Raw genomic sequence first — 23,822 nt, 5'->3', positions numbered from 1 at the left:
TACTTCTCTGTCCACCAAACTCATCTGATTTAAACTCAGTCAAGAATCTACGGTAGCACCTCCTTAGGGCCGTGGATCCTCAGTCGAGAAACCTCACGCAGCTGGACACAGCACTGGAGTCAGTATGCCTCATCATCGCTTCGGTACCTTCACTCTCTTCCCGCACATCTGCGCTGCAAAATGGGGCTCCTCAGACTTTTGAAAAGTGACCGAGTAGATTTCTTGAACTTTTCATGGAAATTTAAATTTTATGCTAAACGTCATAAAAACAGTGGGTTATCCCTTTTTTTAGGAAGAAGCTAGAATACAGAGACTACAACACCGTACTGTTTATAGAAAATAATTTCAACGTAACAAATTTCGTAACAATTATAGAGTAGTGCAGGAAGGTACTATAACTCTTTTATTACGTGATCGATTTCGGGAATTCCATTGCCACATTTAGATGCATCGTAAATACACGGTAATCGATATTAGATATTATTTTCCCAATCACAGCTGGCTGTCAGGCGAATGGAAGCGTGCAAGCTCCAAGCCATGACATCCACGACGAGAACATGTGGCTTACGCTTGCATCCAGCTGATATCCGGCTGCAATTCGGAAAATATACGTAACATAGATTAATGTGTACTTCAGGTGCATTTGAAGACGGAAACGGTATTCCCGAAATCGATCATGTAATAAAAAAGTTATAAACCATTCTGCAACCAGAGGCTACTTTACTTCTAATTGCTAATCATATACTGCTGCATTCCCTTGCATCCACTACGATGGGTAGTAAAGATCAGTTTCAGAACATGTAACTGATTTTACAAGGGTACAGCAATGACAGAACAGAATATCATACCAACTATATAAAGTTATACGAATGAAACTGAAGCGAAATGTTCCTTAAACATGGATCTACACTAGAAAACATTAGAGAGTCGAGAAAACCCCCGAGGGACAGTTATTAATAGTTTAGTATGCCGAGAAACCGCTTTTTGAGAATGAAGGCCGGTGCAAAAGCGTTTCGAAGTCATTGTTTTGTTTCACCGTCTGCTGCTGGTCACATGGAGGGTGTTAAGCAACTCCGGAGCCGCCTCGTGATTCGTTTGCTCAAAGTCTTTTGTCAAATGCGTGTATCGCTGTCCGACAGCAAGTCTGTGCCAAGCTTCGCAATAGAGAGCGTTGTGTCGTCAGAAGCAACTGCGAACGTGAGACTGGTGGTTGTGTACGGACATCCTTTCAGTGATAGCCAGGAATTTTGAGAACGCACTTTCATACAACTGTTATAAATTGAACATTCGCGTGAATTGTAAACAATTAAACGCCACTTTCGTTCAGGTTAAGCATGTTTTGTCGCTCGTATTCTACACTCCTGGAAATGGAAAAAAGAACACATTGACACCGGTGTGTCAGACCCACCATACTTGCTCCAGACACTGCGAGAGGGCTGTACAAGCAATGATCACACGCACGGCACAGCGGACACACCAGGAACCGCGGTGTTGGCCGTCGAATGGCGCTAGCTGCGCAGCATTTGTGCACCACCGCCGTCAGTGTCAGCCAGTTTGCCGTGGCATACGGAGCTCCATCGCAGTCTTTAACACTGGTAGCATGCCGCGACAGCGTGGACGTGAACCGTATGTGCAGTTGACGGACTTTGAGCGAGGGCGTATAGTGGGCTTGCGGGAGGCCGGGTGGACGTACCGCCGAATTGCTCAACACGTGGGGCGTGAGGTCTCCACAGTACATCGATGTTGTCGCCAGTGGTCGGCGGAAGGTGCACGTGCCCGTCGACCTGGGACCGGACCGCAGCGACGCACGGATGCACGCCAAGACCGTAGGATCCTACGCAGTGCCGTAGGGGACCGCACCGCCACTTCCCAGCAAATTAGGGACACTGTTGCTCCTGGGGTATCGGCGAGGACCATTCGCAACCGTCTCCATGAAGCTGGGCTACGGTCCCGCACACCGTTAGGCCGTCTTCCGCTCTCGCCCCAACATCGTGCAGCCCGCCTCCAGTTCAAAAATGGCTCTGAGCACTATGGGACTCAACTGCTGAGGTCATTAGTCCCCTAGAACTTAGAACTAGTTAAACCTAACTAACCTAAGGACATCACAAACATCCATGCCCGAGGCAGGATTCGAACCTGCGACCGTAGCGGTCTTGCGGTTCCAGACTGCAGCGCCTTTAACCGCACGGTCACTTCGGCCGGCCCCGCCTCCAGTGGTGTCGCGACAGGCGTGAATGGAGGGACGAATGGAGACGTGTCGTCTTCAGCGATGAGAGTCGCTTCTGCCTTGGTGCCAATGATGGTCGTATGCGTGTTTGGCGCCGTGAAGGTGAGCGCCACAATCAGGACTGCATACGACCGAGGCACACAGGGCCAACACCCGGCATCATGGTGTGGGGAGCGATCTCCTACACTGGCCGTACACCACTGGTGATCGTCGAGGGGACACTGAATAGTGCACGGTACATCCAAACCGTCATCGAACCCATCGTTCTACCATTCCTAGACCGGCAAGGGAACTTGCTGTTCCAACAGGACAATGCACGTCCGCATGTATCCCGTGCCACCCAACGTGCTCTAGAAGGTGTAAGTCAACTACCCTGGACAGCAAGATCTCCGGATCTGTCCCCCATTGAGCATGTTTGGGACTGGATGAAGCGTCGTCTCACGCGGTCTGCACGTCCAGCACGAACGCTGGTCCAACTGAGGCGCCATGGGAAATGGCATGGCAAGCCGTCCCACAGGACTACATCCAGCATCTCTACGATCGTCTCCATGGGAGAATAGCAGCCTGCATTGCTGCGAAAGGTGGATATACACTGTACTAGTGCCGACATTGTGCATGCTCTGTTGCCTGTGTCTATGTGCCTGTGGTTCTGTCAGTGTGATCATGTGATGTATCTGACCCCAGGAATGTGTCAATAAAGTTTCGCCTTCCTGGGACAATGAATTCACGGTGTTCTTATTTCAATTTCCAGGAGTGTATATTCGCTTGGGGAGTGGAGTATTAAAAACCCCATTTTAGGGGGGATAAACTGACATACTCGAACAGTTTGTGTCATAAAATTGTTTTATAGTTAATGGATCTTTGTGGAGATTTAGGTTATGAACTGTGCAAAGCACTAATGAGAGCAGTAAATTTTTTGTGATTTACGGACAAGTTGTATGTGTGAATATACTTGATTACTGCAAACCGTGAACTTTCCATTTTTCGTCGTTACTTCCTCATTCCCTTCAAAGTAGTGAGTGAGAGTTTATTTTGCATCCCTGGTGAGCCGAAATTTGGAAAAGCGGACTGCAAATTGGGAGTAACAGGGTTAGGACTATTTTATGGTTGCTCATTTAAAATATTTACAGGCCCTTGTGGCGCGGTTAAACATCTTTTATAGAAAACCGACGCAAGCAAAGAAAAAAAAACTTCGCTCCACAATGGGTAGATCAGATAATTAATTAGAAAGACCTGAATCGAACTGGGGAGAGAAGAAACTTGCTTGACTCGGTTGATTGGCCACAACCTCGGGCTTTCAGCAGTACGCAATTTGGCGATGGAGGGAAGTGTTGTGGGCTAAAAACTGTAGACGCAAACCAAAGCTTGACTACAACAAGCATATAAAGAAGGATCTACGTTGCAGTCGTTGTGCAGAGACGGAGAGGCTTGTATAGGTTAGAACAGCCGTCTTCTGACTGAGGACGACAAATGTACTTTACATGGGGATCATTCAACAAATACCTGAAAGGCCTAAATCGAAACAGCGCACCTAGAATTGCCTCAGTATTACTGACATCCGTGGAAAATCGACCGTGAGAAAACTGTTTCACCTGAGGTTCAACATATGTGACTTAGTGAAACATGTGCAGATTTCGAAGAGACTGTAACGAACTCAGTTTCAAAGAAGACTGCTGCTGAGAAGTGTGAATTTTACAGAATTATTAGTTCATTAAGTAGTGGTTCTGAAATACTAAAACATAATCATTTGCGTACGAATAAAAAGACTGGTAGATTCCAGCTGGGGGGAAGACCAGTTTGGGTCTCAGAGAACTTAAAAAACCGCGAGGCAGTACTGACCCTATGACGTAGCTCAGAATGTGAAATGAAACTATGCAAATATAGCTCTGTAGGTTTGTAGAAAACGTTTCATAATGAGGACTGCCATACGCTCTTCGAAATTATGAAGGTACTAGTGGAAAAATGGTTCAAATGGCTCTGAGCACTATGGGACTCAACTGCTGAGGTCATTAGTCCCCTAGAACTTAGAACTAGTTAAACCTAACTAACCTAAGGACATCACAAACATCCATGCCCGAGGCAGGATTCGAACCTGCGACCGTGGCGGTCTTGCGGTTCCAGACTGCAGCGCCTTTAACCGCACGGCCACTTCGGCCGGCTACTAGTGGAAAAAAGAAACGGGGACAGAAAGGCTGTCGACAACTTCCACAAAATCAGACTGCAACAACAAAATGGTTCAAATGGCTCTGAGCACTATGGAACTTAACGTCGGAGGTCATCAGTCCCCTAGAACTTAGAACTACTTGTTGTTGTTGTTGTGGTCTTCAGTCCTGAGACTGGTTTGATGCAGCTCTCCATGCTACTCTATCCTGTGCAAGCTTCTTCATCTCCCAGTACCTACTGCAACCTACATCCTTCTGAATCTGCTTAGTGTATTCATCTCTTGGTCTCCCCCTACGATTTTTACCCTCCACGCTGCCCTCCGATACTAAATTGGTTATCCCTTGATGCCTCAGAACATGTCCTACCAACCGATCCCTTCTTCTTGTCAAGTTGTGCCACAAACTCCTCTTCTCCCCAATCCTATTCAGTACCTCCTCATTAGTTATGTGATCTACCCATCTAATCTTCAGCATTCTTCTGTAGCACCACATTTCGAAAGCTTCTATTCTCTTCTTGTCCAAACTATTTACCGTCCATGTTTCACTTCCATACATGGCTACACTCCATACAAATACTTTCAGAAATGACTTCCTGACACTTAAATCTATACTCGATGTTAACAAATTTCTCTTCTTCAGAAACGCTTTCCTTGCCATTGCCAGTCTACATTTTATATCCTCTCTACTTCGAACATCATCAGTTATTTTGCTCCCCAAATAGCAAAACTCCTTTACTACTTTAAGTGTCTCATTTCCTAATCTAATCCCCTCAACATCACCCGACTTAATTCGACTACATTCCATTATCCTCGTTTTGCTTTTGTTGATGTTCATCTTATATCCTCCCTTCAAGACACCATCCATTCCGTTCAACTGCTCTTCCAAGTCCTTTGCAGTCTCTGACAGAATTACAATGTCATCGGCGAACCTCAAACTTTTTATTTCTTCTCCATGGATTTTAATACCTACTCCGAATTTTTCTTTTGTTTCCTTTACTGCTTGCTCAATATACAGATTGAATAACATCGGGGAGAGGCTACAACCCTGTCTTACTCCCTTCCCAACCACTGCTTCCCTTTCATGTCCCTCGACTCTTATAACTGCCATCTGGTTTCTGTACAAATTGTAAATAGCCTTTCGCTCCCTGTATTTTACCCCTGCCACCTTTAGAATTTGAAAGAGAGTATCCCAGTCAACATTGTCAAAAGCTTTCTCTAAGTCTACAAATGCTAGAAACGTAGGTTTGCCTTTCCTTAATCTTTCTTCTAAGATAAGTCGTAAGGTCAGTATTGCCTCACGTGTTCCAGTATTTCTACGGAATCCAAACTGATCTTCCCCGAGGTCGGCTTCTATTAGTTTTTCCATTCGTCTGTAAAGAATTCGTGTTAGTATTTTGCAGCTGTGGCTTATTAAACTGATTGTTCGGTAATTCTCACATCTGTCAACACCTGCTTTCTTTGGGATTGGAATTATTATATTCTTCTTGAAGTCTGAGGGTATTTCGCCTGTTTCATACATCTTGCTCACCAGATGGTAGAGTTTTGTCAGGACTGGCTCTCCCAAGGCCGTCAGTAGTTCCAATGGAATGTTGTCTACTCCGGGGGCCTTGTTTCGACTCAGGTCTTTCAGTGCTCTGTCAAACTCTTCACGCAGTATCGTATCTCCCATTTCATCTTCATCTACATCCTCTTCCATTTCCATAATGTTGTCCTCAAGTACATCGCCCTTGTATAGACTCTCTATATACTCCTTCCACCTTTCTGCCTTCCCTTCTTTGCTTAGAACTGGGTTGCCATCTGAGCTCTTGATATTCATACAAGTGGTTCTCTTCTCTCCAAAGGTCTCTTTAATTTTCCTGTAGGCAGTATCTATCTTACCCCTAGTGAGACAAGCCTCTACATCCTTACATTTGTCCTCTAGCCATCCCTGCTTAGCCATTTTGCACTTCCTGTCGATCTCATTTTTGAGACGTTTGTATTCCTTTTTGCCTGCTTCATTTACTGCATTTTTATATTTTCTCCTTTCATCAATTAAATTCAATATTTCTTCTGTTACCCAAGGATTTCTACTAGCCCTCGTCTTTTTACCTACTTGATCCTCTGCTGCCTTCACTACTTCATCCCTCAAAGCTACCCATTCTTCTTCTACTGTATTTCTTTCCCCCATTCCTGTCAATTGTTCCCTTATGCTCTCCCTGAAACTCTGTACAACCTTTGGTTCTTTCAGTTTATCCAGGTCCCATCTCCTTAAATTGCCACCTTTTTGCAGTTTCTTCAGTTTTAATCTACAGGTCATAACCAATAGATTGTGGTCAGAGTCCACATCTGCCCCTGGAAATGTCTTACAATTTAAAACCTGGTTCCTAAATCTCTGTCTTACCATTATATAATCTATCTGATACCTTTTAGTATCTCCAGGATTCTTCCATGTATACAACCTTCTATCATGATTCTTAAACCAAGTGTTAGCTATGATTAAGTTGTGCTCTGTGCAAAATTCTACCAGGCGGCTTCCTATTTCATTTCTTAGCCCCAGTCCATATTCACCTACTACGTTTCCTTCTCTCCCTTTTCCTACACTCGAATTCCAGTCACCCATGACTATTAAATTTTCGTCTCCCTTCACTATCTGAATAATTTCTTTTATTTCATCATACATTTCTTCAATTTCTTCGTCATCTGCAGAGCTAGTTGGCATATAAACTTGTACTACTGTAGTAGGTGTGGGCTTTGTATCTATCTTGGCCGCAATAATGCGTTCACTAAGCTGTTTGTAGTAGCTTACCCGCGTTCCTGTTTTCTTGTTCATTATCAAACCTACTCCTGCATTACCCCTATTTGACTTTGTGTTTATTACCCTGTAGTCACCTGACCAGAAGTCTTGTTCCTCCTGCCACCGAACTTCACTAATTCCCACTATATCTAACTTTAACCTATCCATTTCCCTTTTCAAATTTTCTAACCTACCTGCCCGATTAAGGGATCTGACATTCCACGCTCCGATCCGTAGAACGCCAGTTTTCTTTCTCCCACTACTACTTAAACCTAACTAACCTAAGGACATCACAAACATCCATGCCCGAGGCAGTATTCGAATCTGCGACCGTAGCGGTCGCGCGGTTCCAGACTCTAGCGCATAGAACCGCTCGGCCACTCCGGCCGGCCTTCAACAACAAAAGGTGAAGCAACGAAAGAGAAGCAGTTGTTTAGTAGAGGGCAGGACAGGATGACAGACTTTCCGCATGTTATTCAGTCTTTCTATAGTGCAATCAGTAAAGGAGATAAGTAAAAACTTGAAAAAAAGAATTGTAAGAAGATATAAAAACCTTTGAAGTTTGCTGATGATGTACTAATTACGTCAGAGACAGGAAAGGACTTAGAACATCAGTTGAATGAAATCGACAATGTCTCGAAAAATGCCATCGGACGAACACCTATGGAAGTAAATCAAGAGCAATGGAATGTACTGATTTCATTACCGTGATACTGCGGAGCTTAGAACTGGAAATGGGATACCAAAAGTAATCCGTAAGTTTTGTATTTGGGTAGTAAAATAACTGACGATGGCAGAATTAAAGTCGATATAATCTGCAGACATGCAAAATAGATAAATAAATAAAACGTTTCGGCAAACAGAGAACTAGATTGACATATAATATGAATTTAAGAATTGCGAAGTATTTTGCGTGAAGAATTTGGAGCACAACCTTAAATATTTATATACGCTTTCATATCAGATTTGGAAATCCTGGAAATCCATGTAATCTCAGCATGTGTATCAGGGAAAATCGTGGAAAGATACCAGATAGATGGAGTTAGGATCATAGTGTGGGAGAAAGCATCGTGTGACTATTTGTACGGAATTTCAATTACTCGCTAAGGGTCGTAAGAATATCGTCATTATTCACAGGTTTAAAGATTAATTACTTCAAACACATTTTGGAATTCTGAGTGCACTTGTTGCTTACAACTTCCAATAGAGAGTAATACCTTGCCATGTTCCTTGTATTTTTCGCTGATTAATTCAAACTGCAAGTTATTAAATACATCAGACTTTGTAAGGGTACAAGTAATCTCCCCAAAAGTGAATGTATTTCCTTTACGTAGAACTAATGTAAAATAAAACGAAGTATTACTGTCTTTCAGTTCTTCATTAATGTTTTTACTTTTTCTAGCAGATTCGTTCACGATTTAATGTAAAGAACAGCTTACCATTGATGGATTAATTATTATCACTTCACGTGAATTTTTCGTTGCTATATCAGAGATTATAATTAAGATGGTAAGTTTGAACTGGTATCAATGAATAATATTAGTGGTTGAGTATTTTTCAAGTTTTTATCTTTGATAGTTCTGAAATAATTTCATGCTCAGAACGCAAATTAATAAATTCATATGACAGAAAAGCACCGATCTTATGGTATTTCCTGACCAAATAAAAAGTTATTTAGTGTATGATACCACTGACTCTTCTCTGACTACGTATGGTATAAATAATATCTTCTTGATAATACAGTTACTTGATGAACTACAACCATCATCAATCATATACCAATTCTATCTGAAAATTTTCATTATGTTAATTACAGGGTCAATTACAAAGTTTTGACTTCATTTAATTTCGACCATTGTAATAAACCGTAACAAGGCCTGACAAGCCAGACACCATCTTCCGGTGGTTCTTCACCTTCAGTTAAAACAAGGCGGTGTCTGCTGCCTTTGGGACACACCACATCAACAGAGAAGATGACACCATGTTGTCACAATCTTGTATGCTCTACATTTTTATCTAATGACGATTGTGTTTCTTATTGGTATACTGGAGTACATGAATTTTTGTATATTTTGTGCATTTTATCAGCTGTGTAGTGTTTGTAGTGGTTCTGTCTTATTGTACCTTGAAGTTTTCATACAGTAATTTTAACATAAGCCCTGCAAAATTTCACTCGGGACTTTCTGAAGTTTAGCACTGGTCTGTTTCGGATTTTTTACTTGCGGATTTTTGATTGGCATCAGAGGATGCTTACAGTAGAACCTTTCGTTATCATTTTTCTTTTTTATGTGTTCTCTAGTATGTCATCCATGTTATAGTGCTTTTTTTATTTTTGAATGGAACTGTTTGTTGCCTCTGATTTCAGTTTTGTGTGTGTGTGAATTCCTAAGGGACCAAACTGCAGAGGTCATCGGTCTCTAGACTTAGACACTATTTAAACTAACTTACACTAAGAAAAACACGTACACCTACGCGCGAGGGAGGACTCGAACCTCCGGATGGAGGTGCCGCTCTTTCCGTGACATGGCGCCTCAAACCGCGTGGCCACTCAGTATTGTAACATTATTTTGTGAAACGAATTATTGTAGTTTATCACTGTATTGTCCTCTGTCCATAACTATTATGTTCCTGTTGTCCAGTAGTGGTGTTCTACAACAGTTAGCTGATGAAATATCAAAAGTAAAAAACAAAAAAGAGTGTGAAGTGAAAATACGTTAATGTTTTATAAGTGAAATGACAGTGCGATCTCTAACCTATGACCAAATAAGACGAAAGGTAGATTTTAGTGGAAAAGCAGATAACTGTCAGCAGTAATTTATTAAACTGAAAATTATTATGAGAATTGCCTTCTGGTATAGATAAAACTGTACTTTTCCAGATTAAATTCGCTGAAGATGCTTTCAGGTAGAAGGTGAAACGCATCGGAAACATAAATAAATATGGATGCAGCAAGAAAAGGTGTTTGAATTTATGAAACGGATTTCATTGAAACTTACTGTAGTCTTAACTCAATACATATTTCTAATACTGATTACTCACGGACATTCGCTTATGTACTGCTTCCATGTATTTTGCAATAATTTCTCGAGAGAGAAAGAGGAATTTTCTTAATAACTTTCACTGTAGGAAACTACTTCACGAACCATTAACGTTTTATTACGAACAGATACCATTCTCAGTTTTATGTTACTGTTGACAGATGGCCCTGACAATCGCTTGTGTGGCGTGAAAGAGATTTGGCACTCTTCGAAGTTATGAGGGGTTACAGGCCACCAGAGATGAAACGAAGCTCATTCAGCCACGGAGCTGGTACAGAAATAGACTGCATACGTGCAGGAGGTTTATGTCTGAAGGCGTTTCTTTTATTAAATTATCTACGTCTTTACTACTTAAATTTTGTACAGTTTTCCTTTTTAAAACAGGTCGGTACACTTCCGAATTACGCCACACACGTTTTACTGACATTGAAACAAACAGTGTGATATCAAGAGTCGACAACAACGACTGTGCCAAATTAAACTAAAACTTAGAAGTATAAGAAACTATTTTACTGATTACCAACTACAACAAGTCTTTCTTCTAAGAAATTCTATAAGTCTACACAAACTGTGCGTATGGTTTAAACGTTTCGTAAGAATAATATGTTTATTTGGGCAGGCGTTTTCCACAGCAACTGTTATAATAAATGATATTTTGCTTTTGTCCTAAGCAGATCTGAAATTAACAAGTTTTTTCGCTAAATGTATTCCCTGTATAGGTAAAGTATGGTAAGTAGTGTCCCAGTAATCCTCTTGAACATTCAAGGTGAAGCAAAATTCGTGCACTCGGGCTTCGCAGCCCGACTTCTCACATGCCAGCGATAAAAAAATGTCTCTCAGAAAACCACCTGGACTACATTTACCAAATAAAAAGCATACGCCCCAAGACAGGATCGAACTATCGTCTTCCTGCATGCTAACCCAAAACTATCCACTGCGCTAACTGTACAACAGAACTAATACGCCCTGACAGAGGTAGTCAGCACGCATGTGGTTACAGTGTTGCAAGATTGCCACTCTTTAATGGTCCTTTTCTGCCGGATGTACTCGCCACACGAAAGTTTGTGAGAGACATTTTTTATCGCTCGTGTGTGAGGAGTCACGCTGCGAAGCCTGAGTGCACGGATTTCGCTTCACCCTGTATTATCCTTTTTAATATTTTGGTTTCTATAGAGTTAAAAGAGCTTTGTTCCTGAATATGAAGCATTTTTACTAGTTACTCATAGTATTTACTGCTCCATTTATTTTATAATGACAGTTGGTGTTCCTTTTCGTTGTCAGCAGTGGTTGAAGTCGAAAACTTGGATCGCACTCAGAGCCGTGGCTCTTACTTTACAATTAATTTCTGTGTGCATTACATCTTTAGTTCGTAAATCATAATGTCACAATTGATCTCGAAGTCAGTACAACCGTGCCTCCCCCCGTCAAAAAAATAAGTACAGAAGGTAGGACATGTTTCTTAACAGTGTGTGTTATCGCAACTGACAGCCATGCATGTTCTGCAACGTGCTCTTGTGTTGGCCACAAGTTTGATAAGGAGTTCTCGTGACGCAGTATTCCATTCCTCCACCAGCGTGGGTGACAAATCCTGGATATCCTCTCGTTTCAAGAGCTCCTCTACCTGCGCTGTTCAGTGCTGTAACACATTGCAATCCATAAACATGAAGTCAGGGCCGAAACCACCTCTGAAAGTACGCATATAAGGAAGGGTACCGCGTCATTTTAACATTGACCGGTGAGTGTACCATGTATAAACATTTGGAGGTCATTACTCCCATGCATTTCAGAAAATGCCAGGAAACGGCACGACCAACTTACTTCCTCATCCTTCCCTAATCTGACGAGACTGATGACGTCGCTGCTTGGTCTCCTCCACCAGATCAACCAACCAAAGACAGGTAACATCATGCCTCCCCAAACCATAACGACTGGCCCAACAAAGTAATAATGATAGATAGGGATGCTTGGTGCCGTCACCTACCCTCACATGGCGAGAAGTGGGAAGACGTGCCAAATTACCAAGAGAGGAACTTGTGTGCCAGCATAATAAAACGCTACCGAGATACTGTGTAAGAACAGTTCATCTACATTTCCTTACGTCTTTCCACTAGAAACAACATTTTGCTATCAGATTATTTTTATTAAAAGTCTTTGCATTAGTTCAAATCGCCTGCAGCAAGTCATTTAAAAGCCGCATATAGGATGAGCTGCAGCTGATGTAGCAACAGGTAACCTGCGTGGAAAGGCACGTTAGGAGAGGCACGTGGTGATCATAGCCTCTGAACGGCTAATTGCACGAATACATACGATCAAAATAACAAAGTGATTGCCAGGCGAGCGTGAGATGTGGCGATGTTGTCAGTTCACTTTTGTCCTCGCAGACATGCCTGTGGCAGTAACAACTGAGAGTTTCCCTTCAGGACACATTAACGTGCAACCCATTAAAATGGAGAATCGGATTCGCTTTGCAGAGTGGTCATAATCATATCACTTCTCTGAGTACTTTCGCAACCAATTTAGGACATTCTGTACTGTAAAAAATAAACGACTCACATAGAGAAACGAAACAACTGTAATACTCTTTGGCTAAGAGGGGCAATAAAAATGTTAAGTGATACGTATATTCTGATCACTTGGACTTATTTCTAAATCGAAAGTCAGACAATTAACAATTAAAGCAAAATGATATTCAAATACTCTCACTGACACTTGATACTTCATGCACATTAATAACAACCTGTGGCAACTTCTTAATAACTTTTAATAAAGATCATCTGTACAAAAGCAAATCTGACAAATCTAATCGCCGGCCGTTGTGGCCGAGCGGTCCTACGCGCTTCAGTCCGGAACCGCGCTGCTGCTAGGTCGCAGGTTCGAATTTTGCCTCGGACATGGATGTGTGTGATGTCTTTAGGTTAGTTAGATTTAAGTAGTTCTAAGTCTAGGGGACTGATGATCTCAGATGTTAAGTCCCATAGTGCTCAGAGCCATTAGAACCATTTGAACGAATCTAACCTGAGGGCCCGCGGGAATAAGAATAATCGTGGAAGCTTTTAGTAACAGTCGTGAAATTGGTTAGGGTGGAACTGCTGGAGGTAGTACATAGAACCATTGAATGTAGTACATAGCATCTGTTGTTGACTTTTGAATCAAACTTCAAAAGACAAAGTGAGACTCTGAGATTGTAACGTCATGAATTGACTTGAAGTTACCTATATCTCACGTAGCAGCGGCACGGTCTCACCATAGTGTAGCTATCGGTGAATTCAATTAATGACAGCGCCAACAACTGTCTCCTAGGATAAGTTTGCATGTCCCGAAAATTTTCTAAGTCCATCAGAGGTTTGAGATCAGCTGGTAGCTGAAGCTGGCGATGATGGCGAAGTGGAAGCAGCAGTGCTCTAAACAGGAGTCTTACTGACACGGTGACGAGATGTGACAAGTAAAACTAACTGATTTCTGTCCAAAAGTTTCTGATAAGAGAACCTCACGTTACTGTGTTATATGGTTACTTTGATTGACTGGCCTCTGGATCATCCGAACTCCGACACATCAAAATGCTCCCTAGAGAGGGTCCCCTTCTCTGGGCTATGTTTTACTTTGAAACTTCCTGGCAGATTAAAACTGTGTGTCCGACCGAGACTCGAACTCGGGACCTTTGCCTTTCGCGGGCAAGTGATCTACCATCTGAGCTACCGAAGCACGACTCACGCCCGGTCCTCACAGCTTTACTTCTGCCAGTACCTCGTCTCCTACCTTCCAAACTTTACAGAAGCTTTCCTGCGAACCTTGCAGCACTAGCACTCCTGAAAGAAAGGTAGAGCACTTGCCTGCGAAAGGCAAAGGTCCCGAGTTCGAGTCTCGGTCGGGCACACAGTTTTAATCTGCCAGGAAGTTTCATATCAGCGCACATCGGCTGCAGAGTGAAAATCTCATTCTGGAAACGTCCCCCAGGCTGTGGCTAAGCCATGTCTCCGCAGTATACTTTCTTTCAGGAGTGCTAGTTCTGCAAGGTTCGCAGGAGAGCTTCTGTAAAGTTTGGAAGGTAGGAGACGAGATACTGGCAGAAGTAAAGCTGTGAGGACCGGGCGTGAGTCGTGCTTCGGTAGCTTAGATGGCCAGTCTGGCTTTAGCTGTCGCAGCGGTCGTACGCTCCTCAAGTTTGCTCCGTGAACGTTCAGTGTTTACGCTAGTGTTTTCGTGTTTCGTGATTGTTTATTGGCGTTTTGCACGTGAATTAAGCGTTATCAATTGAGCATTTGATCTTAATTCGTGTCGTCTTTCTACGTAGTGCCTTTGGGATTTCGGCGTTTTCCGAGATTTCTTCGCTGAAGAATACCATGGCAAACTCCGTGAGAAAAAACACCGTGATTTTCACCTTCGACAAGTACACCCGTCGAGTACAGTCCTCTGCACTTGAAATACACGACTGGGTTACCGAGGTAATTGGCCTTCATTCTGAATCTGTTCATACCAATACTGCATTTTTGTAAAGTTTAACGATTCCGTGAGCGTAGACCGCTTTCTGGAAAAATTTGGTTATGAAACGGAATTTATACACCGTGATGGTACTGAAAGTACTGTAAAACTCCGGAATTCCGAGTCTGTAATTAGGAATGTTAGGATTTTGAATATTCCTATACAAGTAGACAACTCGAAAGTTAAAGATGTCCTTTCAAAGTACGGGGTTGTCAGGCAAATAGTCAACGAAAGGTAGGCTTCGCGCCGGCCGGTGTGGCCGTGCGGTTAAAGGCGCTTCAGTCTGGAACCGCGTGACCTCTACGGTCGCAGGTTCGAATCCTGCCTCGGGCATGGATGTGTGTGATGTCCTTAGGTTAGTTAGGTTTAATTAGTTCTAAGTTCTAGGAGACTAATGACCTCAGAAGTTAAGTCGCATAGTGCTCAGAGCCATTTGAACCATTTGGTGGGCTTCGCATTTCAAGCTGCATTGCTTTAACGGCATTCGCTCCGTGGAGATGGAAGTGAAGGCAAACATTCCCTCACACATCTTTGTTGACGGGCACAAGGGGCATGTTATGTACTCAGGGCAAACCCCTACATCTCATGTATGTAACGAGTCTGGTCACCTCCGTCAGGACTGCCCTCGCCGTGTTTTTGTGCTAACAAATAACCTTACGCAACGCCGGAAATTAACACTCAACGATTTGTTGCCAGCCAGTAATATAACAGAGCCGGCGGCTGTCGTGGATCCTGTTACTACCTCTGAAAATGTTGCACTTAATGTTAATGACTTTCCGTCTTTAAAACCTGCATTAACTGCTGAAATTCCGTCCCGTGACAGCGAGATTCCCACTAAAAAGCGTCCTCTAGAGGACACTGAAAAAAATGTTGATGAGGAGTCTTCCTGTGAAACACACGTTGCCAGGAGGCCGAAGCCCAGTCCTGAAGATCTGTTGGAAGTGGAAAAAGGAGATGGAATGCAGGTCGATGTGGCTCCCACTTCCACACAAGGACTTATACCGCCACGAACAGATAGTGACGCAGCTGGTAGTGACCTTTCGCGGAAATGTGACCCTGAGCCTGAGGTCACAGCTGCAATAACCGCATCAAGTGCACAGCCCATACAGTGCGAACAGTACGACGAAGTACCAAGTAAACAACCTGCTGACTCCGAAGCGCAACGCCGCGCCGAAGGAGGAAATACACAACCATCACCGCCTCGCCAGCAAGACAACACAACAGACACCACGCCGGAACCCAATGTTGACGACTCGCAATCCACCGCCGTTGCACCAGACGGCCACCGCCGGCGGCTGCGACCGAAACCGGGTCTTGCTGTCACGCGCCATCAAGCGAAAGCCACACCAGAGAAGAAAGACATCAAGAAAAAGAATATTAAATATGAACTCATCAGGGCCAACACTGAAGAGGAGAAAGAGAAGGGCCACAGTGACTTATAGCAATGCATTGTCAGGATTTCAGGATACTTTTCTTCTGAAGCACTTTGTTTAAAAGCAGTGAAAATTGTTCTAGGAAGTTAGTACATGTAATGGGCACACAGCTTGTAAAGATCGTGGCTTGTAGAGAAGCACGTTGCTGCTATAATCATACCGATCTTCATCCCAAATAGCTTCTTCTGGTATGTCTGTGATGCAAGCTTATAGCATTACTATTATTAACTTTAATAAAATACAGTCACCCTTGAAATTGGCAGCACTAAAAGAATTCTTGTGCCAGGCTGGGACAGATATCGCGTTGCCACAAGAAGTTGCGATAGCGGAATTTCGGACCCCAGGCTTTTTTGAAACTGTTAATGTTTCTACGGAAGCCAATATCGGTACAGCCATTCTTATAAGGGAAGGCATTCCGGTGACTGAAATCGAACGACTAGAATCAGGATGAGCCATAGGCATAAAAAGTTTCGACGTGACAGTGCTTAACCTTTACGCCCCATCAGGAAATTCCCACAAATTGTATTGTGCGAAGTTTTTTCAAGATGAACTGATTTATTTATTGAGGAAAAGTCCGTGTTCTCTTATACTAGGTGGAGATTTTAACTGTGTTTTAAACCAGAAAGATCAACAATCCAACTTCAACTACTCGCCACAGTTAAAAAAGTTAGTAAGTGATCTACACCTTAAGGATCTGTGGAAACTTCAGCACCCGACGTCACTCGGGTTCACGTATATAACCAGCCACTCCCACAGCAGGCTAGATAGAATTTACGTGTCACCAAATTTGCAAAATTATTTATTAAACGTTGAAACTATTCCCGTGTATTTTAGCGATCACAGTACACTTTTAACTTGCTTTAATTTAAGTGTACAGTCAACCCGTCGATTCAGAGGCCAATGGAATCTAAATATCTCTGTTTTAACTGACGAAGAACTGGAACAGGAAATAAGAGTTGCGTGGACTATGTGCCTCCGCACTGTAGACAAGCACCCAACATTCATTGACTGGTGTACTAGGAGGGCTAAACCAAGGCTGCGGAAAGTTGTCATGCAGTTTAGTGCAGTGAGGCACAGGGAGTTGAGGAATACAATGGAGTTTTATTATAAAGTTTTAAGAGACTTATATCAACAGGCCCATGATGACGTAATTCGTCTGAATGATATAAAAAAATACAAGCCAAGTTATTAAGCATTAAACGGCAACAGATGGAGGGACTAAAAATTAAATGGAAAGCCACATCAGTCGTAGCAGATAAAACAGCTTCTCTGTATCACTTGGTGCGGCATGCTAAAAACAGACGTCAAACTTTTATTGATGAAGTCCAGACGCATACTAGTACGAGGCTCACATGCCAGAAGGAAATACTGGACGAAGTCCACAGGTACTATGAAACCTTATATGCCCCTACCATAGTGGAAGATGCAGCTCTCGAGGACTTTCTCACTATTTTAGGTCCACAATTGTCTGGAACAGACAACGCTGACATCCTGTCACCTATTACTAAAGATGAAGTGCATGAGGCAGTGCGTAACTCACCTCTCAAGAAATCTCCGGGACTTGATGGCCTCCCTGTGGAGTTTTTATGCCCGCTACTGGTCTATAATTGGGGACAAGATCACTTCCATGGCAAATGAGGTCCTGAACGGAAAAACGGTCCCTGCAGAGTTTAAGGAAAGTAAAATAGTACTGATTCCTAAGAGTAAAGGCAAAACCAACTTAAACAATTTTCGGCCTCTTTCGCTACTAAATTCTGATTACAAAATAATTTCGCGTATTATCAACAAAAGACTCTCTGCCTTTTCCAACAAAATATTGAGTCATCATCAATCTTGTTCTCCGACCAGAACGATATTCGAAAGTCTATCTGCATACAGAGACGTCATTGCAATTACCTCGGTGACAAGTATAAAATGTGCTTTAATCTTTATAGATTTCAACAAAGCTTTTGACTGCGTTAGTCATAGATACCTCTTTGCGACGCTATCAAGAATGGCTTTCCACCGTCAGATTGTCAACATGCTAAGAAATATTGCAACAGGTATAAATGCGAAAATAGCAATCAATGGCCAAACTTCTAAACCCATACAGATAAGGCGAGGGGTTCCACAGGGCGGTCCCTTATCTATGTTTTTATTTTCCGTATCTTTAGAGCCCTTCCTCCGCACTGTTCACGCAAGATTAACAGGCATAACATTGAGTGGCGAGAAAACTGTCATACGAGCTTATGCTGATGACGTAGGCGTTGTAATAAGGAATAAGGAGGAGACAGTTACACTGGAAAGAGAAATCCCAAGGTATTGTCTAGCGTCGGGAGCGACAACAAATGAAAACAAAAGTAAAATATTGAATCTACTGGGCCTAGATCACCTCCGTCTGGCATGGGCAAAACAAGACAACAAAGATAAAACTTTCGGAATAACCTTAATGGCATGTCCGATGAGGATGGCTGCTTTTAACTGGACGGAAACTAGGAGGAAAGTTCATGGAGCTGTAATGGAGAACATCCATCGAACTATGGACCTGGTGCAAAAAGTCAGATTCATCAACTCCTGCGTTTTGTCTAAAGCGTATTTCACTGCGCAGGTATTTCCAATCCCTCCACTAGTAGCGAAAGGGATCATGTCCACTGTTACCAATTATTTATGGCGAGGAGACATATTCAGGGTTGGTGCGACTACCGTTATACTGGATGTCAGAAACGGCGGCCTCGGTTTGGTGGATATTCGCAATAAAGCGTCTGCTCTGTTCCTCAAACGGACTTTCCATATACTCAGAGAACTTCCACAATGTATAACGGCAGAGCTCTTTGAGGCTGTGACACCCCATAGCCTGCAAGCACCGATTGATGTGCGAAGGATTAATGCCCGTCTGCAGTATGTGAGGAACTTTTTCCTCGAAGCAAGTTATCTTAGTGACGAAATCAGAAGCAACACATGTATCACAGCGCGCGACATCATACTTGAAAGGAAGTTAAATGAGGGCAGAAACAAAATTTAAACGAAATTCCCAAATTGTGACTGGAAAGCTGTATGGCGGAACATCAACTATGCCGGGCTATCTACAGACGCTATTACCGCATAGTACAAAACAGTTGACAAAGTCATCAGCACCAACGAGAGACTATATGGGATCGGTTTAAACCAGACACACCTTTGTGGAAAATGCAATCTGGTGGATACACTCATCCACAGATTCACCTGTGGTGGCAATGTGCATAACTGGAATTGGATCAGGCAACAGATCGCCTTTCTCACCAGATCCTCTACGGAATATATAACGCCATCGCTCCCCCTGAGACCAGACATGACATACTTTCCGAAATTAAAAACCAACGCCATTAGCTGGTTACTGGGAAAATATGTTAGTTATGTCATCCACAAACTTGGGTCGGACAACGAGATAGAATTCCGCGTTTACATGAAGTGTGAATATGCAAAAATCAGCACGTATCGCAACCACAAGAAGCACTACGGCAACATGCTGAAGATCATTTTTGAAAGAATGGGTGTTGGTTAAATGTGTGGAACCACTACAACACCTTGCACGAGAACGAACAGAAGAAAATTAATAGTCACTTGGTTTCTTATTATTATTTACTATTACCTTGCTTCTGGAACTTGTATGTTACACGAAAAGTTTTTTTTTAACATTTTGTTCATAATTACTCGTGTTCGACTTCCAAAGTATTTGTGTGATTCAAGAAGAAATTGTTAAGTTTTTATCAGTGTTCAGTTTCTACTCAGAGAAGAGGTTTCTTTGTCTTTCTTACATCGGAGAATGGGAATTTTGTGTTAAGATTTCTGCACACTTAGTGCTATGTCCCAACAGGGAACATGAAACAAGGGGTGGGAGGGGTTTGGGCCTCGACGCACTGGCAGTGCCGTGGGGAGACCCCACTGCTAGTGCGGCGTGTACCACGCCCTGACCATCCTAAAAATAAAAAAAATAAAAAAATAAAAAATAAAAGTGGTTAAAAGAAAAAAAGGTTGGTAGAGCGCAAAAAAGCGTGTTCTGTCAGAGAGCCGGTTGGCCTCTGTAATAAAAAAAAACTGTAAAAATAATGGTAGAGCACTTGCCCGCGAAAGGCAAAGGTCCCGAGTTCGAGTACTCGGTCGGGCACACAGTTTTAATCTGCCAGGAAGTTTCATATCAGCGCACACTCCGTTGCAGAGTGAAAATCTCATTCTATGTTTTACTTTGTTAACCAGTTACCTCTGATCAAATTTTCTCATCGGAAAAAGTCGTTCCTCGATATTCCTATCTGTCCTCGACCAATGAGGCAGTTTTGCATCATCCCTGTCATGCTCCTCTGTCTCTCTGTAAAAATTTTAGATAAACCAATGTCTGTAGGTCTTGCATGCATAAACAATGACATTTTGCGGCGTCTCGTGGTCTTCGGAGGCCTGATTTGGGGTTCTCTTTCCGCCTGCAAGATGCCGATCTCCAGCATCTGTCACAGCAGTCAACTTTCTGTGTTTGGCTGACAACAGCGCCTTTCCCTAAACATTCTCCTTCACCCCATGTTGTGGAAACAGTTGCGCGAGTGGACGCTACAGGATGTACTGACTGTTGTCGGTCAGTCAGCCCCTGGGGAGTCACAAGAGAGCGCTGGGCCCATCTGTGGGAATGAAGGTCTTCCCTCGGTAGTCTTCTAACAAGAGCTCAGCAAGACTACTCCAAAAACATCCCCTTGTTTCCAAATAGCATGTAATTTTGTTTTAGGTTACTACAGAAGCTGACAATCACTCGTATATTTTATATCAATTCATTTCTCTGATTGCAATTGATTACTCAATTCGAGGATGGGACTTTAATATGAATTTATATGAATTTGCATATGTTGCGTGACTATTCTGAAAAACTGTCCCGTATCACAACGAAATAGGATCAGAATTATTAATTTACTGGTCGGAAACGTCGTCTGCAACGACTGTGGCGATTGACATCTGCGGCGGCTGTCCGATTTGCCAGATATGAACTCTTGTGCTTAGCAGCAGTCGCAATCGATCTCCACATCTCCAGTAATGGTATCAAAAATAACCAAAGTGGATTGTGTACGGCTTTCCACTGTGCTGATGCAATTCATTTTTCATTTGTTGTTGTTGTGGTCTTCAGCTGAAAGACTGGTTTGATGCAGCTCATCGCGCTACCACACATCCTGTGCCCACCTCTTCATCTCTAATAACTAATGTAACCTGTATCCTGCTGTACTCTGGTTCTGGTTTCAGGCGATGGGCCATGACGTCTCCCTGCGCCAGCCTCTTCATCTCACAGTAGCAGTTACTGCCAACGTCATCAATTATTCGTTGAATATACTCAACCCCTTCCCATTTTCCAAAATTTTTGCGCCCTACGTCTCCCTCTGTTACCATGGAAATTATTTCCACATATCTTAACACACGTCCGGACGTCCGGACTTGGCCACTTCTGCGTGAAATTTCCCCACTCGTTGTCTAACCAGCCCACTTGATTTTCAGCTTCATCCCACAATACCATATTTCAAACGCTTCGACTCTCTTTCTTTCCGGTTTTCCCACGGCCCACTCATTTCCATACAATGCTGTACTGCATTCGCACATTGCAAGAAATTTCTTCCTCAAATTAAAGCCTACGTTCGACATTAGTAGACGCGTTTCAGCGAGAAAAGGCCTGTTTTCCTGTGCTTGTCCTTTTCTTATATTCATCTTGCGTCGTGCGTCATGCGTTATTTTCTTGAGAATGTAGGAGAATTCCGTGACTTCATCAACAACGTAGTCGCCAGTTCCGATTTTAACTTCCGGCTTGGTTGGGGTACGGGACGTAAGACTTCGGTTACAGTGGAGCCGATATCGGTGGATGCAGACGACGACCGACATCGGCCAAAGACGGCCCACATTTTCAAATCTGTACGCCACTATGAGCGCGGTCACACTGTAACCGATCTCATCGCCCGAACATACAGACTTTGGACGACAATCGGTGAAATTCGGATCAGTTTGTTTTCTTCGATCTAATCGACCTACTTTCTCACGCACGAAATACGGACAGTGTGAAACCCGTAAGTTTAGTCCAAGAAAGAGTGAGTCTGTGGCGTCCTGGAGATGAAATATATAATTCTGACATAATTCGAAAACTGTGGATTCAAATAGCAGCTTTATTCGATATCAAAATTTGGTAAAATCTTTATCGGAAATCTTAGGCTGAAAATAATTGGTCAAGAGAGATGGGTGGTGAATCTTTTGCTTTTTGTTACTGTACTTGATATTTTTTAGTTGTGGTAGGTGCGCTTAAGCTCTTTACAAATTATTATTACTGCCTATCGGCCTTTTTACGCCAGTAGGACGGTGATTCTGTCATATGAAATGGTTTTCAAATGGAATCTATTATGTGTTTCCACTTTTCACTGCTTTAAATGTACAGAGTATTATATTCTAATCTTTATGATTGTCTTTCACACGTATATTGAATGACTGTCATTGAAGGTTAACTGACATAGACCTGTCTGCAGACCTGTAAATAAATGTAGCAGAACCGAAGGTTTGTAATGTTGCTTTTCAAGTTCACCATGAATCACCACGAGTATGTAACAGAAAGTTTCTCCCGTCATCCCATATATTTGTAAAACTTGCTTGGTTATTCCGATAACTGAAGTACACTGCATAGTACTCGCCAGGTTCTTTTCAAGTCAACTTTAGCTCTTTCACGCGCATTTGGCCTCTTTCTAAATAGCAAAAGACTCGTTCCAGCACTCGTCTGTGAGCACAGAGACGCAGTCGTATATATCCCACCCTAGGAGGTTAAAATCTAACCTATTTTATACATATAATAGATTCTAATCCAACCTAGTCTCCTTGACCGCCCCAAAAACTGAAAAAGGATGTTGGATGTACTGTGACGGAGCCGTCGGCCGATGTTACCGGTCGACCTCTGGGTTGGGGTTGGGTTGTTTTGGGGAAGAGACCAAACAGCGAGGTCATCAATCTAATCGGATTAGGGAAGGACGGTGAAGGAAATCGGTCGCGCCCTTTCAAAGGAACCATCCCGGCATTTGCCTGGAGCGATTTAGGGAAATCACGGGAAACCTAAAGCAGGATGGCCGGACGCGGGATTGAACCGCCGTCCTCCCGAATGCGAGTCCAGTGTGCTAACCACTGCGCCACCTCGCTCGGTGCGACCTCTGGTAGTTGCGTCTGACGACCGTTGTCGGTGCCACGTAAATACAGGCTAAAGCTTCTGGCAGGGGCTAGCAGGCATCCGGAGTTGGACCCAGGGGTGACAGACGATGGCGTCCAGTCAGTTGCCACACCTAATGAATCCATTCGAAGACCGGAACCACAAAGGCTAGCTGATAGTTGGTCGGCCTGCACCTTTGCCTCGTAGATGGCGTTGCTCCGTTAAGCTGTAGCTGCTTGGTCGCTCATCCGACTAATGACTGGCACGGAGGCGGCACCATTTGAATGTTCGGCGTCGATGAAAATTCTGTTAACGGGGAGAGCTGGGCGAATTTATGGTACCTCCAGCTGAGTGTGTTGTGAGAGGAACACGGCTCTCGTCATATAGTAGACTGTTCGTCACAGCATGTAGCAATGAATCCAGTCCACTGCAGTCCAGTGCTGCAATATGTTACGCCACCTTTATTTCAGCGCCCAACTGCACCAGTTCGCAGGTGGCTGGCCTGCATGTCCCGCGGCTGACTGGTTTCTACTGGTTGAGAAGGATACCGCAGCA

The sequence above is a fragment of the Schistocerca nitens genome, chromosome 1 (assembly GCF_023898315.1).
Source record: "Schistocerca nitens isolate TAMUIC-IGC-003100 chromosome 1, iqSchNite1.1, whole genome shotgun sequence".
NCBI lineage: Eukaryota > Metazoa > Arthropoda > Insecta > Orthoptera > Acrididae > Schistocerca > Schistocerca nitens.
The sequence above is the reverse complement of the archived record's forward strand: the minus strand, read 5'-3'. Positions refer to the sequence as shown.